Below are 15,158 nucleotides of genomic sequence, written 5' to 3'. Positions count from 1 at the left end.
ACATCATCACGCTGACATCACTCTTGGACACTGGCTGGGTACGATCGGAGCTTCCGAACGATGATCAGATCTTCCGATCTCAGCTGCTTCCGAACGCAACGTAGCTTCCGATCTCTCTGCAGTTCGGACCATCCAAACTGTACTTCGGAACTTCCAATCCATCCCTTAACTTGGGATCCTCCGGACCACTGTGATCGTTCTGAATCCATTTTTGAACTCAATAGACTCATTTGAAAATCTCTTAATCAAGTTTTATCCAATTTAATCATGATTAACAAGTTAATTACTTATTTGGGTATGGATCACTACATTTATCAACACCAAAACTAAGCATGTTCCAACAAAGTGAGATTGCTAGCACAGTAGCTAGATGCGAGAGATTCAAGTTACAAAGATAAGGCTTCGATGGTTTCTCCCTCTTCAAGCATTCTCTATTTATAGTATAATTTGCATGGAGAGACTCAACGTTCTTCTAAAGATCATTAATGCAAAGGTACAGTTGACGTTGTCCTTTCTTGAAATGTAGTATGTTTTAATATATACGATATTTGGCTCTTTCCAAATCAAGATGGCAATGGCCGCAGATAGTCTCTGATCATAAGCTCATCGGTGAACGATTCGAGAAAACATTCTGATTTTCTTGATTTCTTGTTGGTTGTGCATGTCTTGACAATATACTTTATTGAAAAGCAGAAAACATCTCAGATCAATTTGTACTCTGGATCAGAAGACATTCCTTAAACTCGTTGTGAAATATATGCTTTTAATGGTGAACGGTCAAGAGCTGTCTAGACTAGGCGAGTAGATCTTGTCATGGTGGTCATTCGAGTGATTTACATCTTAAGACCGAACAAGTGCAGGCTTTTACATGTAACTATGAGAGTGACTTCTCACGACCGAACGAGTGATCTTCAAAGCAAACAGTCGATAGCCTGTTTTACAAAATAAGGCAGCAAAATTTACAATAATGAATTATTGTTTATTATGTACCAAATTTAGGGATTTAACATTTTGATTTATGGTGTAGTTTTGTTCCAGTTTCCTGAAACCTCCAACTAAAAATATGTCAACTTTGGCAATCCACAATATTTTAGAATTAATAATTCTGACTCATATTATGGATGGACCGAATATTTTGGTATTACGTTCTTTAAATAAATTCACATGCAAAGTTCGTTTTGATATTTTTTTCAGTTTAAGACAATTTCCCATCATGTAAAACTCGTAGATTTCGGCCCTAACAATTTGTATGAATATGAAATCGTGTCTCACATATGTGGTTATTTTTCCAAACTCTTAACTGAATGAGGTTTTGAGTGTGAAAAAAGCATGATAAGTTAGAAAAGTGTAACTACTAGTCAAAAGATATTATAGTACCCCTACCCCTCATGTGTGTGTATATATAATTCCCTGAAAATAAGTTCTCGGCCATATCAAACCAATAGATCACAAACTATCCACCCCACTCCCTTTTTCTTTCAATTCGATTGAGATTTGCTTCTCATTATCACTTTATGTGATGAAATGTTAAGGGGAATGTTGTCTGGTTTGAGGCCATTCTACGAATAAACTAATAGATATACATATCACATATATGCATATATATTCAATCGAATGATCTCGGACCAGGCTTCATTCCCCTCAACTTGACAAATTAAACATGCATCATTATCCTAAACTTTTGCCCGCGCAAGTTAGATTGGTGAATATATCATGATTCTTAAGGTGTGTTTCCTTGATTTATGTATCTTAGATCGGTGAATATATCATGATTCTTAAGATGTGTTTCCTTGATTTATGTATCTTAAAATAATATTCCGTACTTGGTTAGTTGGTTATTGTTATCCCCACCTCTTGTCATTCATATGATACATTATACACTTGATATTCAAACTTATACTATATCTCACAAATTAGAAGAAAGAAACAGCACAAAACACCATGCAATACATGAAATGTCGTGTTCAATAGCTACAAGATTAAGGTAGTGTATGAGAGAGTTTTTAGGAAGCATTTCTAAGCTTTTTCTTAACAAAATTTTGAAATTTTGTGAAATTTTGTTAAGAAAAAACTGAGAGTTAAATGTTTCCAAGAAACTCTCTCAAACACTACCTAAGCCATATACGTGTTTTCAAGTTTCAAGATTATTTTATCTTCGATATTTCAAATGAGTCTAGAACTCGAACCTCACACACAAATTTATATGTTACCACAAATACTAGTTTTCGCAGGAAATTGTTACAGTTTTGTGACCCGAAAAATTGGCAGCACCCTGGCTATAATGTGGTGCGATAGTAATTGTAATATAGTTTTTTGGGGTGTCTATGATTCTGCATGATCCCTTGTGTTTCTCTTACTTCACATTTGTTGCACAATTTCATTAGTTACAACAATATTTAGTGAGTAAAGAATTGAAGTTCAAAAATATATAATCTTAAATATATTCTTTAATGCAAAATGAAATAAGAATACACGACTACAAGCAAAATCTATTCTTGTATATCGCCAGAAAACATGTAAAGTGTTTGATGTGAAAACACGACTACAAGCAAAATTTCTTGGAACAAGTCAAAAAATCGTTTTTCTTCTTTTACAGGTTGAATCTTACTTTACTTGTGGTGGTTAACAAAGAATATATGGCTTTTTGATTCATTAAAAGGTTAAATATATATATATATATATATATATATATATATATATATATATATATATTATATTATATTATTTATATATATTATATTACCATCTTAATTAATGCCATGAGACTGTCATCATAATATTCCATCAACCTAAGATCCTTTCTTAAACTTTTACTATATTTACAGAGCGAAAGTTTTGAATAGATATTTTAAAGTTAAGAATTTTCAATGAATTTGAATTTATTAATTGAAGTATTATATATGAGAAAAAGATTCATTAAATACAAATTAAATATCATATAATTGATTTTATATAATTCTGACAGCACGCATCGAGTAAACTGTCAAACGAAATTATCGAAATTTTGATCTTGTGATTTAGGTGTATTATATTTCTAACAAATCACAAATCTTGACTTAATCCTCATCCCGTATATATTTTAACATTTTTAATTAATAACATGTCTTGCATGATCATTTTTTGTTTTAAAAAATAAGTAATGTCTTAATATGAAAGACAAGTTTGAAATTCGAGATATTTTTGTAAATGTGTTTTTACTTGGCATGGACCGCATGGTTATAAGCGGATTTTGAGTTGAATCGAATCCAACTCCAATAGTGAATCGGATTTGGTTGCTAAAATATGAATCCGAAGTGATCATTTTAATCTGGTCCATTTGATTTCGATATTGGAACTAATTCAGAACCAGTTTATATCAATGTTCTAAAAATTCCCGCCTAGGCGATGGGCGGCCCCCCGCCGTCTCGATTAGTGGCTGGAGGCGTCGCCCGATTAACTGGCCGTCTAGGCGGCGCCTCAGCCGCCTAGGCGGTTTATCCATTAATAATAATAAAAAAAACATTTAATTTTTTTAAATAATAAAGCAAATTTAAAAAGAAGATAAAGGACCACAAACCCACAATTAAGAGAGAGAAGAAACAAAACCAAACAAAAAAAGTGGAAGAAAATAGAGAAAAACCGTCGTGAACTTGTCTTCAATCTTCAACCTTCTTGCGGTCTCCCCAACTATTGAGTATTGACTATATTAGTATATATATTTTACTATATTATTAAAATTTGGAAAGAATTTTATACAAAAAACTGAAAAAACATAAGATATAAAAATTATTTTTCATAGTATAACTCATAAATATTCCAAGATTTTAATTTTTTAAGTTAAAAAAAACCGCCTAGGCGGCTAAGCGCTAGGCGGTGGGTCGCCGCCCGCCTACCTCCTAGCGATTTTTAAAACATTGGTTTATATAGCTAAATTAGATATTATATATATGTATGTAAATATAGTAATAAAATAATTAAGAATTGACAAGACACTCATATCTAATTTCTATAGATATATAATGATTTAACAAAAAAATTGAATTCATTCTAGTTAATTTCAATCCTGTCCAATCCGATTTCAATCTAGAGAAAATATTCATGGGTCAAGTTGGTCGAACAGGATTCAAGTATATTATTTATTGGATCCGAATGCTTTGAGGATTCAGTGGATAGATTTGTAATTTGTTTGTTACAACAACATACCAAATTTTATTGCATATGTCACTATTTCATTGGTCCTATTATTCTATTTTAAATCCGGTGATTGTATTTTGTAAGCTAGCAGATTGGAATCATAATACAATTATCTTTTTATCATTCTTTCTGGTTTTCTAACTTAATCCAACTTAATTTGATTTCGGTTTTGGATGGGTTACACTCTCAACTCGATAAATCCGAAATACAAATATCTGTTGTGAAAAAGTATAAATTTATGGTAAAAAGTAAAAATTTCAAAACTCAAAATATATCAAACTCTACACTTTATAATATTTTTCTCTCAAATTAATTGTGTTGTTCTACACAAATGGAGAGACCTATTTATAGATCTCATTTGGAGATTAGTCCAAAAATTAAAACATCGTCATCTACATCATCACACACTAATTTTCAACATTTTACAACTCAATATTCAATATTCAATATTCAATATTCAACATAATAATAATAATAATATATTTTTCAACACTCCCCCTTGTGATGATGATCGTGATATGATGATTGTCTTCATTATGTGTTTTATATTTCCTCGTTAAAAACCTTACTATGAAAAACACACTGGGATAAAAACCATAGCAAGAAAAAAAGAGTGTAGCCACGTAAACTCCCCCTCAGGTTAATACAAGTGATTCTTCACATATTTCTTTGATTGCACATCCTAATGTTATATATATGATTTCTGAATATTGTCGTAGGAAGTGCCTTTGTGAAGAGATCTGATGAGTTCTCACTTGATTGAATGTAATAAATATCAATATCTTTGTTCTTCTCAAGTTCTTGAGTGTAGGCAAAGAACTTTGGGGGGAATATGTTTGGTTCTGTCACTTTTGATGTATCATTCTTTCATTTGAGCAATACATGCAGCATTATGTTCATACAGCGTCACAGACTTCTTGTCTGCTGATAATCCACAAGAAATTTGGATATGTTGTGTCATTGATTTTAGTCAAACACATTCACGACTTGCTTCATGTAGCGCAATAATCTTAGCGTGATTTGATGAAGTTGTTACGAGTGTTTGTTTCTGTGAACGCCAAGAAATTGCGATGCCTCCACGAGTAAATACATATCCGGTTTGGGAACGTGCCTTATGTGAATCAGATAAATATCCAGCATCAGCATAACCAATGATACTTTGATTCAGCATAACCAATGATACTTTGATTGGTGTCTTTTGAGTACAAAAGTCTCAAATCTGTCGTTCTCATAGATAACGAAATATATGTTTAATTCTGTTCCAGTGCCTCTTTGTTGAATATGAACTAAATCTTGCCAATAAATTTACAGCAAAAGATATATCAGGTCTAGTGCAATTTGCAAGATACATAAGGGCACCAATGACACTTAGATATGGTACTTCTGAATCAAGAATAATTTCATCATCTTCACATGAACGGAATGGATTCTTTTCTATGTTTAATGATCTTACAACCATTGGAATACTTAATGGATTTGATTTATCCATATTAAAACGTTTAAGGATCTTTTCTGTATAATTTGTCTGATGAACAAAAATTTCACATTCTTTTTGTTCGATTTGCAAACCCAGACAGTATTTGGTTTTTCCATGATCCTTCATTTTGAATTCTTCCTTCAAGTACATCATAACTTCTTGAATTTCTTTATTCGTTCCAATGATGTTTAAATCATCAACATATACATCAATAATTATACATCCGGATTTTGTTTTCTTGATGAAAACACAATGACATATTGGATCATTTACATATCTTTTTTTCATAAAGTGCTCACTTAGCCGATTATACCACATTCGATCGGATTGCTTCAACCCACATAATGATCTTTGCAATTTTACAGATTAAAATTCTATGGGTTTTAAACTTTGTGCTTCAGGCATCTTAAATCTTTCAGGGATTTTCATGTATATATCACTATCAAGTGATCCATATAAGTAAGCTGTAACAACATCCATAAGACACATTTCCAAATTTTCAGACACTGCCAAACTAATCAAATATCGAAACGTAATTCCATCCATAACAGGAGAATAAGTTTCTTCATAATCAATTCCAGGCCTTTGAGAAAAACCTTGTGCAACAAGTCTAGCTTTATATCTTACTATTTCATTTTTCTCATTTCGCTTTCGAATAAAAACCCATTTGTATCCAACAGGTTTTACACCTTCAGGTGTGAGGACTATAGGTCCAAAAACATTGCATTTATTTAGCGAATCCAATTCAACCTGGATGACATCTTTCCATTTGGCTCAATCATGACGAGTACGTTTTACATTCATCAAAAGATTTTGGTTCATGATCCTCATTTTCATTTATGTTGTCACATGCCACATTATAAGAAAGTATCTCATCAATATCTTTTATATCTTTAGGTTCCATATTTTTTCAGTATTAATATAATTGATAGAGATTTCACGATTCTCGTCAGTTTGTGGTTCTGACAGAAAATTTTCATCATCAGGTGTTTCTTCTAGAACACCATTTTCTATTTTATGATCATCGTGTTTCTCTATGCCTTTTCTTTTCCGATGATTTTTATCCTTGGAACTGATAAATCCGAAATACAAATATCAAATTTGTCAAAGGTAAAATGATTATTGAAAGCCGCACTTTTACTTAAACCATTACACTCATATAAATACAATGATTTTGATTAATGATTTATAGCAATTACATGACAATAGCCTAAACTATATATGGTCCTATAATTATGGATAAAAATTAAAAGATATCTATGATGAATCACATCCTTTAAAATAGTCATTTACAAAATTAATTTACTCATGACAATGGTTGCAAGACCCTGATTCGAACCTGACATAAAGTCAAGTGAGTCCATGTGTTACCTTTTCTCCTTTCCAAATCTCATGATACCTTGAAAAATTATTTAAAGTATATTTTTTTAAAAAAATTTTTGCTCCTGATTATTTTCATGAATAATATGTTCACACATATATAAGCATACATACAATATAATTTTTTTTCATGAAACAATCTGTACACACATATATAATATTTTGGTAGGTATATATTCGGTAACAATGCCGGTAAATTATTATTTGTTTTTTTTTTTAATTGAGCATACATTTTAATTCGACTCATACTTTGAAAATGTCAACATCGACGATTTCAACGCTGAAACAGATTGTTCCAGTTCCAATAAAAGGTGAAACCTGATCCAAACCACTTGGATATGGTTTTGCTTTCGGTTCAAACCAATTTTGAACTAATTAAAATGCTTTTAAAGGAAATAATTAAAATAACGATACAATATGTCGGAGATTAAAACTTGTTACGTTCAACAATTATATATACTTTAAAATGATATTATTATTTAATTTTTATTCAAAAGAAAGAAAAATAATGGGTTAAATTTAAAATATATATTTATATACATAGATAAAACATTTTAACCATATAATTTATGGTATTTACGCATAGTACAAAATTTTAAAAAATTAAAATTAATCAGCTACCAAAACCGAACCGTGAGTCTTAAGGTTCCTGTTCTGTTTTTGAACGATTTTTGAGCAACGGTTCTAGTTTATGTTCCACAATGAGAAGGTCAAACCAAATTAGTAAGATTTATTTTGTATACTTTTTGAACAATGTGGCTTATATCAAGTGTCAAAAAGAAAGAGATGGGGCAAGTCCAATATGGTAGAGTTCAACCTACCTTAAGAGTTTTACCCGAATCATAAATTCAATGTCATGATTTGCCACATCAATAATATCTCATTAATTATGCTCATGTGTAAAAATATTAACCATCGGATGCATGATTTAGGTAATATCCATGGGTTAGGATCTCATTAACCAATATGTTAAAACGACAAATTAAAGTCCTCCTTATGATTAGTCAAAGGGTCATGAAATAGAAGATGGTTTTCTTTTTTATGTTCAAAATGCTTTTTAACGACTTGACTAAAATTTATAAAAGCATCCAAATATACATTTCAAAGAACGAGAAAAGTTTATTTTTCAATTTTATTGTTATTAAATGATGTTTAATATGTATGAAAAGTCCCAAGTTTTCATTTCAATTACAATAAATAAAAATGTAGTAGGAAGCGAATGGAGAAGTAGTATGATGAGAAATCGGGAATTAATAATAATATCTTGAAAAATATAAGGTTTCGTTTGTACATGTACTTTAAAAATATTTTTAGTGTTGTATAAATGAAAAAAAAAACTTAAAGTATGTGTTTGGATAAAATTTTTGAAAAATATTTTTTAAAAAGTGTTCTCCAAATATAGTTTTTAAAGAACACTTTAGAGGTGTTTTTATATGTTTTTAGAATGAAACTATGGAAAGAAAAAATGAATAACATTACTTTAAAATGTTAAAATATTTTTATAGAATAGTAGTTCTAACACATATTTATTCTTAAAAAACTTTTAAAAAATTTTATACATTTTTTTAAAAAACACTTTTAAAAAAACGTTTTATAAATATAACTTCAAACAAAATCCACCTATTGAGTGGATAGATGTAAGAAGTCAAGAAACGAAGAGTTCGTAGTCAGGGAACTCTCACGTGGCAAACCGAGTGTTCCACAATCCATAAAAAAAAAAATGAAGAAAGTGTGAAATAAAACAATGAAATATAAACAAATTAACAAAGACACTGAAGAGTTCTGTTTTTTTGTAATGTCGTAAAAAGCGCTAGGCGGTAGGTGGATAAATACCTTGGGATATTCATGAGTTTTACTATAAAATATAATTTTTACGTATTATGTTTTTCAGTTTTTGTACGCAATTTTTATAAAATTTTAATAATAATAACTACTGGTTTCCTTTGTAAGTTTTTTTGTTCCTTTAAAAAAAATTATTATTATTATTATTATTATTATTATTATTGATATCAAGTCTTCATAACATGAGATTTAAATTATGCTTCACAACCGACAACTCACCCGAAAAATTTGAAGTTGGGACTGGCGGCTGACGGCGGCGATGTGAAAGGGGTAGCGAGAGTGGCGGCAGCCAGCGACGTGAAAGGGGATGCTTGGGCTTTCTTTTCTCTTTCGCTTCTTCGTTCTTTATGTTTCAGTTCTGCCTTTCTCTTTTCTCGCGTCCTTATTTTATTATTTTATTTTTTTTTAAATAAGAACCGCCTAGGCGGCATCTTTCTAGACAGATTTCTGCCCGCCTAAGCGGCGCGTTGCCTGGAAAAAAAACGAGGCGGTGGACAACCACCCACTGCCTAAGCGCCACCTTTTATAACACTAATTTTTTTGTTAGATGTCTTTCTTTATTGATCAATGAGTATTTTATAGACAAGTACATGAAGAGAAAAAACCATAAAAATAGCAACAAGCCTTGACCACTAAGGCCATTAAATAACAAATACACAAAGATAAATATCTACTGTAACACATTGTTACTAATAAACCATGACAAACAAACTCTATTTGACTAGGCAGAAAACTAAAGACTTGGACAAATCTTTGACAATTTCAACAATCCCTCGGTTAAAATGATAAGCTCAACATCAATTTAATAAGTGCAACCTCCTTCAAACTCGTTTTGTGGTGTTTTTATACCAAGTATGTCTCTTAGTTTCTGAAATGCAAGCAGTTTGAGGTACATGTCAGCTACTTACTTGGTCTTCACTTTTGCAATATATGAGATCAATTGTTCCATTCTTTGTGAGGTCTCTTAAAAAATGATAGTTCACATCAATGTGCTTGCTTCTTCCATGTAGGACTGGATTCTTTCAATTATATGGTTGAACAATTATCACAATAAATTGCATGCACTACAACAAAAACTGTTTTCCGCAGCGTGCAAATTTATTTTCCGCGGCGCACAATACGTGCTGCACAATTTAAAGCTGTTGATAGTATCAGTTATTGACAGCGTGCATTGCGCGCTGCGAATACTAACTTCCCGGCGCGCAATGAACGCTGCGGAAAGTATCATCTGCAGCTGCATCTGCACGCTGCGGAAAGTACATTCCGCATTGCGCGATGCATGCTGCAGAAAGAGGTATTAACAGCTCGCAATGCACGCTGTGAAAAGTTTATTAACAGCACATGTTTGAATGCTGCGAAAAAATATGTCAACAATACACTATTTGATCATAGATGGCCTCTCATATGATGCGAATGTAACAAAAACTTCAATAAACTAAACGAATAAATGAAAACAAATAACTAAACAAAACCTTTTAATTTCATTCATGAAAACGAAAGAACCAAGTCTTTACAACAAACTAAGCACAATTTCAAGTTTAATCTACTCAAAGTGTTAATACACGAGTTTCTTCATCATGCTACCTAAAAGACAATACAAAATAAAATAATCAAATTCTAACTCAGTTAACACTAGAAAAAAGTTATTCATCAATCTCGATATACTTGGAAGTCCGTTGCTGTCGAATCTGATTATCCACCTACTTGAGTCTTGAAACTTTTATCATGTCCCGAAGCTGTCTTCTTCACCTAAACTTTTGCTTTCAGATTTGATTTGGCCCAAGATTGAGTCCTTTAGACACAAGAATTGCTTCGAGATTGTTTGAAGAGTTATGGCTAAGTAAGCCTTTGCAGATCCAATTTCACATGCTTATTTCAACCAAGAAATTAAATCTGCACCTGGTGATGGTATTGCCTGTACTGCTGCTCACCTTTGGAACATAGTTTTCATATTTATTTAAACTTAAAAAAAGAAGAATAAATTTAACAGATTTGCATAAGTAAACTTTAAAAAAAAAATGTAGAGATTCCATGAAGATGCGTCATGACTACTTGACATTTTTCTGAGACAAGTGACGTCTTTCAGAGACAAGTGATTAGGAGTGTAATTTCACCAAAAAATGCACAACAAATTTGAAACACAAATTCTCTTGGATGCTTGAAACAAAACAGAAGAAAATCCAAGTTGCGTGAGAAAATGTTAGCTGTGATGTCATTAAACCTCAACATTTAAGTAAGTACCTTCTAGATAAAAAAGAGGGAAGTGTCAGCATAGTGCCACCATCCAGAAATGCCATTCTGTTATGAGTGTCGTCGACCTTTGATACACATAGACGGTTACAAACCGCTTCTTTCTTGATGTTTGCTTTTCTTCTAAGTCTTGGAGAGTAGAATCCAAGCGCTTCCTGCTCCAAGAACAGAAATTTAAAAGAAAACATAGATAAAACAAGAGCAACAAGTCATATATATATATATATATCAGTTTTGGTCGGATACATGATTAATAGATACATCATTTTAATAATCTGGTTCATCAAATTAACTTTGTAAAATCTAATTCACCCCACTAATATCAAATTTGAACCAATTAAAATCTATGAATATTTGGAAACATACAGCGTTTAGGCCACTTTCAAATGTATGTGTCAGAGTCGATACTAATATCAAATTTGGACCAATTACAAGACAAGTTTTGTGATTGATGACAAAACAAAAATTAAACGAAATCATCACGTAATATTCTTGTAATGGAAATCGAAAATCATCGTGTAAGTATCAAAATAAAGTAGTAGTAACTCAAATGTATATATATAGTTAATAAATTCATGTCACCAAAAATGTACGAAGTAAAATTCACCACACATTCAGAAATAACCACCAAAACTAGTTAGAAAGATTAATGAGATAATGGCCACCATTTCTGTTCTAGATAATGATTCTGATTTTTTGACAAGATAATTGCGATCTAACATTCACGTTAAGTATCATATGACATTCAATATAGGAGATCAACGAGACACATCACTTAAATTATAATTATATATATATATATATATATATATAGAATCATATATGCCATGTGCTTAAAAGTAAATCAATTTTATGCAGAGAAAAACATAATTACATGCACGATTCTTTTAATGATTTACAAACATTGCATAATCTTCATCTTTTACGTGTGGTTCCCTTGACAGCATATATATCTTACACACACATGTTTAACAATATTTCAGGCAGGAACGGAAATTATAGATATTCAACATAACTCGAATTGAATATAATTAATGTTTCTGTTACTAATGAAACTAAAGAAGCTTGGAAATCGGATGAATGTATATAGCATTTTCAATGGATCTTATTAAGAAAAGATGAAAATTGTATGAAATATATTAATTATGAGAGAAGAGGAAATTTTCCACCTATTAATAACTAAGTTTAATATTATTTGTCAAATTCATGCATCTCAGACTTAACATCATAAATTTGACTTTTCAGCCAATTTCTTGGAAGTATTTACTTTCTTGCAATCTATTTATGTACGAGCAATGTACCGTGCATAAAATACAGCTGACGTCTAACAATTTTGACCCTAGATTTGTACATTAAAAAGGAATCTGACTAAAGGCACTGATGTTCTACAAACAACTAAAAGCATAATAAAGACCCTTGTTTTATTGCCAAGAAGATAAAATCTTGAATGAATCTGACTTGTTAGCATCTAAAGCCACATATCAAATGAAAAAAAAACACACTTACATTTGTAGGAAACCAAAGAAATTTTAAACCAGCGTCAAAGATTCAAGAAGAAAAATTTCTAAAAGCTAGCCTTACATGCAATAAGTGGCAATGGCTTTGATCCCATCATCACTGAATCCATCACAACTTGACAAAGATAAAGCCTTGAAGCCCGGGAATGACTTAGCCAATAACTCCAATCTCTATTCACTAACAGTCATTCTCTTTAATCTTATCTCCTCCAAAAAAGGGTAAACTTTTGCAAACATGACCAGCCAAGGATTCACGTCAGCCCCCCTAATGCAACTAACCATAAGAATATAAAATTCCAAACTTGCCCAAAAGATCATATAGATCATTAACCTTGAAAATAAGAGGAATAATTTGAATGCATCTATGCAGAAGAAAAAACATATTGAACACAAACCCAGCAAACCAAAAGTATCAGAAATTCACCTAGAACAAAGTCCACCAATCAATCACTGGTGACGAACAATCCAATTTGTATAGAGCACTTTTGTTCTTAGGTCAAGCAAACAAGATTTCAGCAGCATATTCTCCAAGACTGTCAATAAACAAAACAAAGACAAACGAAAAAAAAACAAAATGAAAAGAAATAACATATACAAATCCTAAAGCAAATGAATATGCAAAAACTTTTGGATTCAAAAACTTACCTACATGAATCCTCGACAGAAAGTATTTTATCAACAAAGAGAATGAAAATAGAGCCCCGAGATTTAGCGAACCAGAGAACTTCAGTGCATTCTTGAAGAAGAAGAGTACATGTTGCTTCTCAATTTATTGTTCTCTTCGTCGTGCGAGAGATGTGGGCTTCTCAATTTCTTGTTCTCGCATCTCAATTTCTTGTTCTGAGTACCTGTAAATTATTCTATTGGTAGTTCGACGGCAGATTACTTGCAGTGATTTATCAAACAACACAAAAATTTAGGGAGAAAACATAGGGTTTCGGTCATAAATCGAGAGAAAATGAGAAGAAGAAGATTACCTCAAGTCGACGGTGGAAGAAAGAAAATAGAGGTAATCCGCAGAGGTAAAATGATCTTTAGGGATTTTGAACCCTGCTTGACCGAAATATATCAAGCGTATTAACAGCAAACCGTGTGCGGTAAATATTGAATTCTATTTTAAGACTATTAACAGCACGAAGCGCACTGTTATTACTAACTTTTGACAGAACACTAAAGGGCATGCCGTAAATAATATCATTGACCGGGTGCTTTTATTGGACGCTGTTGATATCGCGCTGCGAATACTCATTTTTCTTGTAGTGGCAATAGGCTCATGATTCTTGAATTTAAGCTCTTCAAGAATTTTTTTTCAACCAAATAACTTGACATGTGCATGCAGTTGCTGCAACAAATTGAGCTTCAGTAGTTGATAAAGAAACAATTGATTACTTTTCGAAGACCATGAAACAACTGCTAAATCTAAGAGAAAAACATATCTTGAAGTGCTTTTTTTATCGTCTCTACAACATAATCACTATCACAAAAAGCCATCAAATATGATTTTCCATCTCTTATAGTAAATAATAGATACCAAGTTCTGGTGTACCTTATGTTGGAAAATTTAATTTTGGTGTTTGAAAAATAAACTAAACAAGAGATACTCAAAGCCCAAATCGCTAAACTGATCACTCAACAACTTCTAAATTGATCGCATAAATGAGATAGAAGTCGGAGGTAAATCGATCGCTCATTCAGTTGATATCTCGCCTGTGGGGCCTCGGGTTGCTAATCTCATTCTTAGGGCAATTAGTAATTAAACATCATTAATTAAACAAGGAAGGAAGAAGATCAAACAATTTTTTTTTAAAACAGGGGTGCGCTCGGTCGGTTAAAAATCACCGACCGGACGCCCCAAAATCTCCAACCTTCGGGTTGGGGAAAATGAGGCTGCGCTCGGTCTGCTATTTTCTGCAGACCGGACGCTGCCCTGAGCAGAAACATGCTCTGATTTTTTTGCAGCTCAAATTTGATCCTTCTTTTCCTCAATTCCAACATATCGAAGTCCCAAAACATGTATACATACATAGAACAAGATCTAAACATGTTTTTAACAAGTCGATACATCAAACTAAAGGTTTGAATCCAACAAAAACATGAAATTATGCAAGGTGTTCATCAACTTCTCAAGAACATCAACTAAAGTGTTTTCTAACATGCTTTCTAGGAGTTATAAACATCGTTTCAACTACAAACAACCCGAGTCCACATCTAATCTTCTTTCATGAGCTACCCCCGTCGACTTTGGTCAACTCCTGCCCCCTCTGTTGCCATGCACACATACAAAATAAAGCAACAGCCGGATAAACTCCGATGAGAAATCATTCCCAGTATAATCGACATATAAAGCGTTAAATAAATCATATCAACTTTACTCATAATCGACTCAACAATAGAGTAAATAATGCATATATCGATTAAGAATTGATTCATATATCGTTGTTGCCATCAAGATTCGTAACCGGTCTTGTTATGGATATCCATCTATCGTAGTCATTCTTGACTCGAAAATAAGGTCACCT

General features: G+C 32.1%; 1 long non-coding RNA gene across 9 annotated transcripts; it reads right to left on the bottom strand.

Annotated features, from left to right (window-relative positions):
* Positions 1–10,334: 10,334 nt before the first annotated feature.
* Positions 10,335–13,722, bottom strand: LOC140885610 (uncharacterized). Of its 9 annotated transcripts, none has more exons than XR_012151059.1 (4): positions 13,617–13,722; positions 13,285–13,499; positions 12,704–13,172; positions 10,335–11,277 (listed from the first exon to the last, which is right to left on the bottom strand). It is a non-coding gene; the product is annotated as an uncharacterized lncRNA (long non-coding RNA). The 9 variants fall into 9 exon arrangements; XR_012151071.1 differs by having other exon boundaries at positions 10,335–10,787; positions 11,114–11,277; positions 13,285–13,681; XR_012151053.1 differs by having other exon boundaries at positions 12,704–12,970; positions 13,064–13,172; positions 13,285–13,681.
* Positions 13,723–15,158: the final 1,436 nt, after the last annotated feature.

This window comes from Henckelia pumila, chromosome 1 (genome assembly GCF_033568475.1).
Source record: "Henckelia pumila isolate YLH828 chromosome 1, ASM3356847v2, whole genome shotgun sequence".
Taxonomy (NCBI): domain Eukaryota; kingdom Viridiplantae; phylum Streptophyta; class Magnoliopsida; order Lamiales; family Gesneriaceae; genus Henckelia; species Henckelia pumila.
The sequence above is the reverse complement of the archived record's forward strand: the minus strand, read 5'-3'. Positions and strand labels throughout refer to the sequence as shown.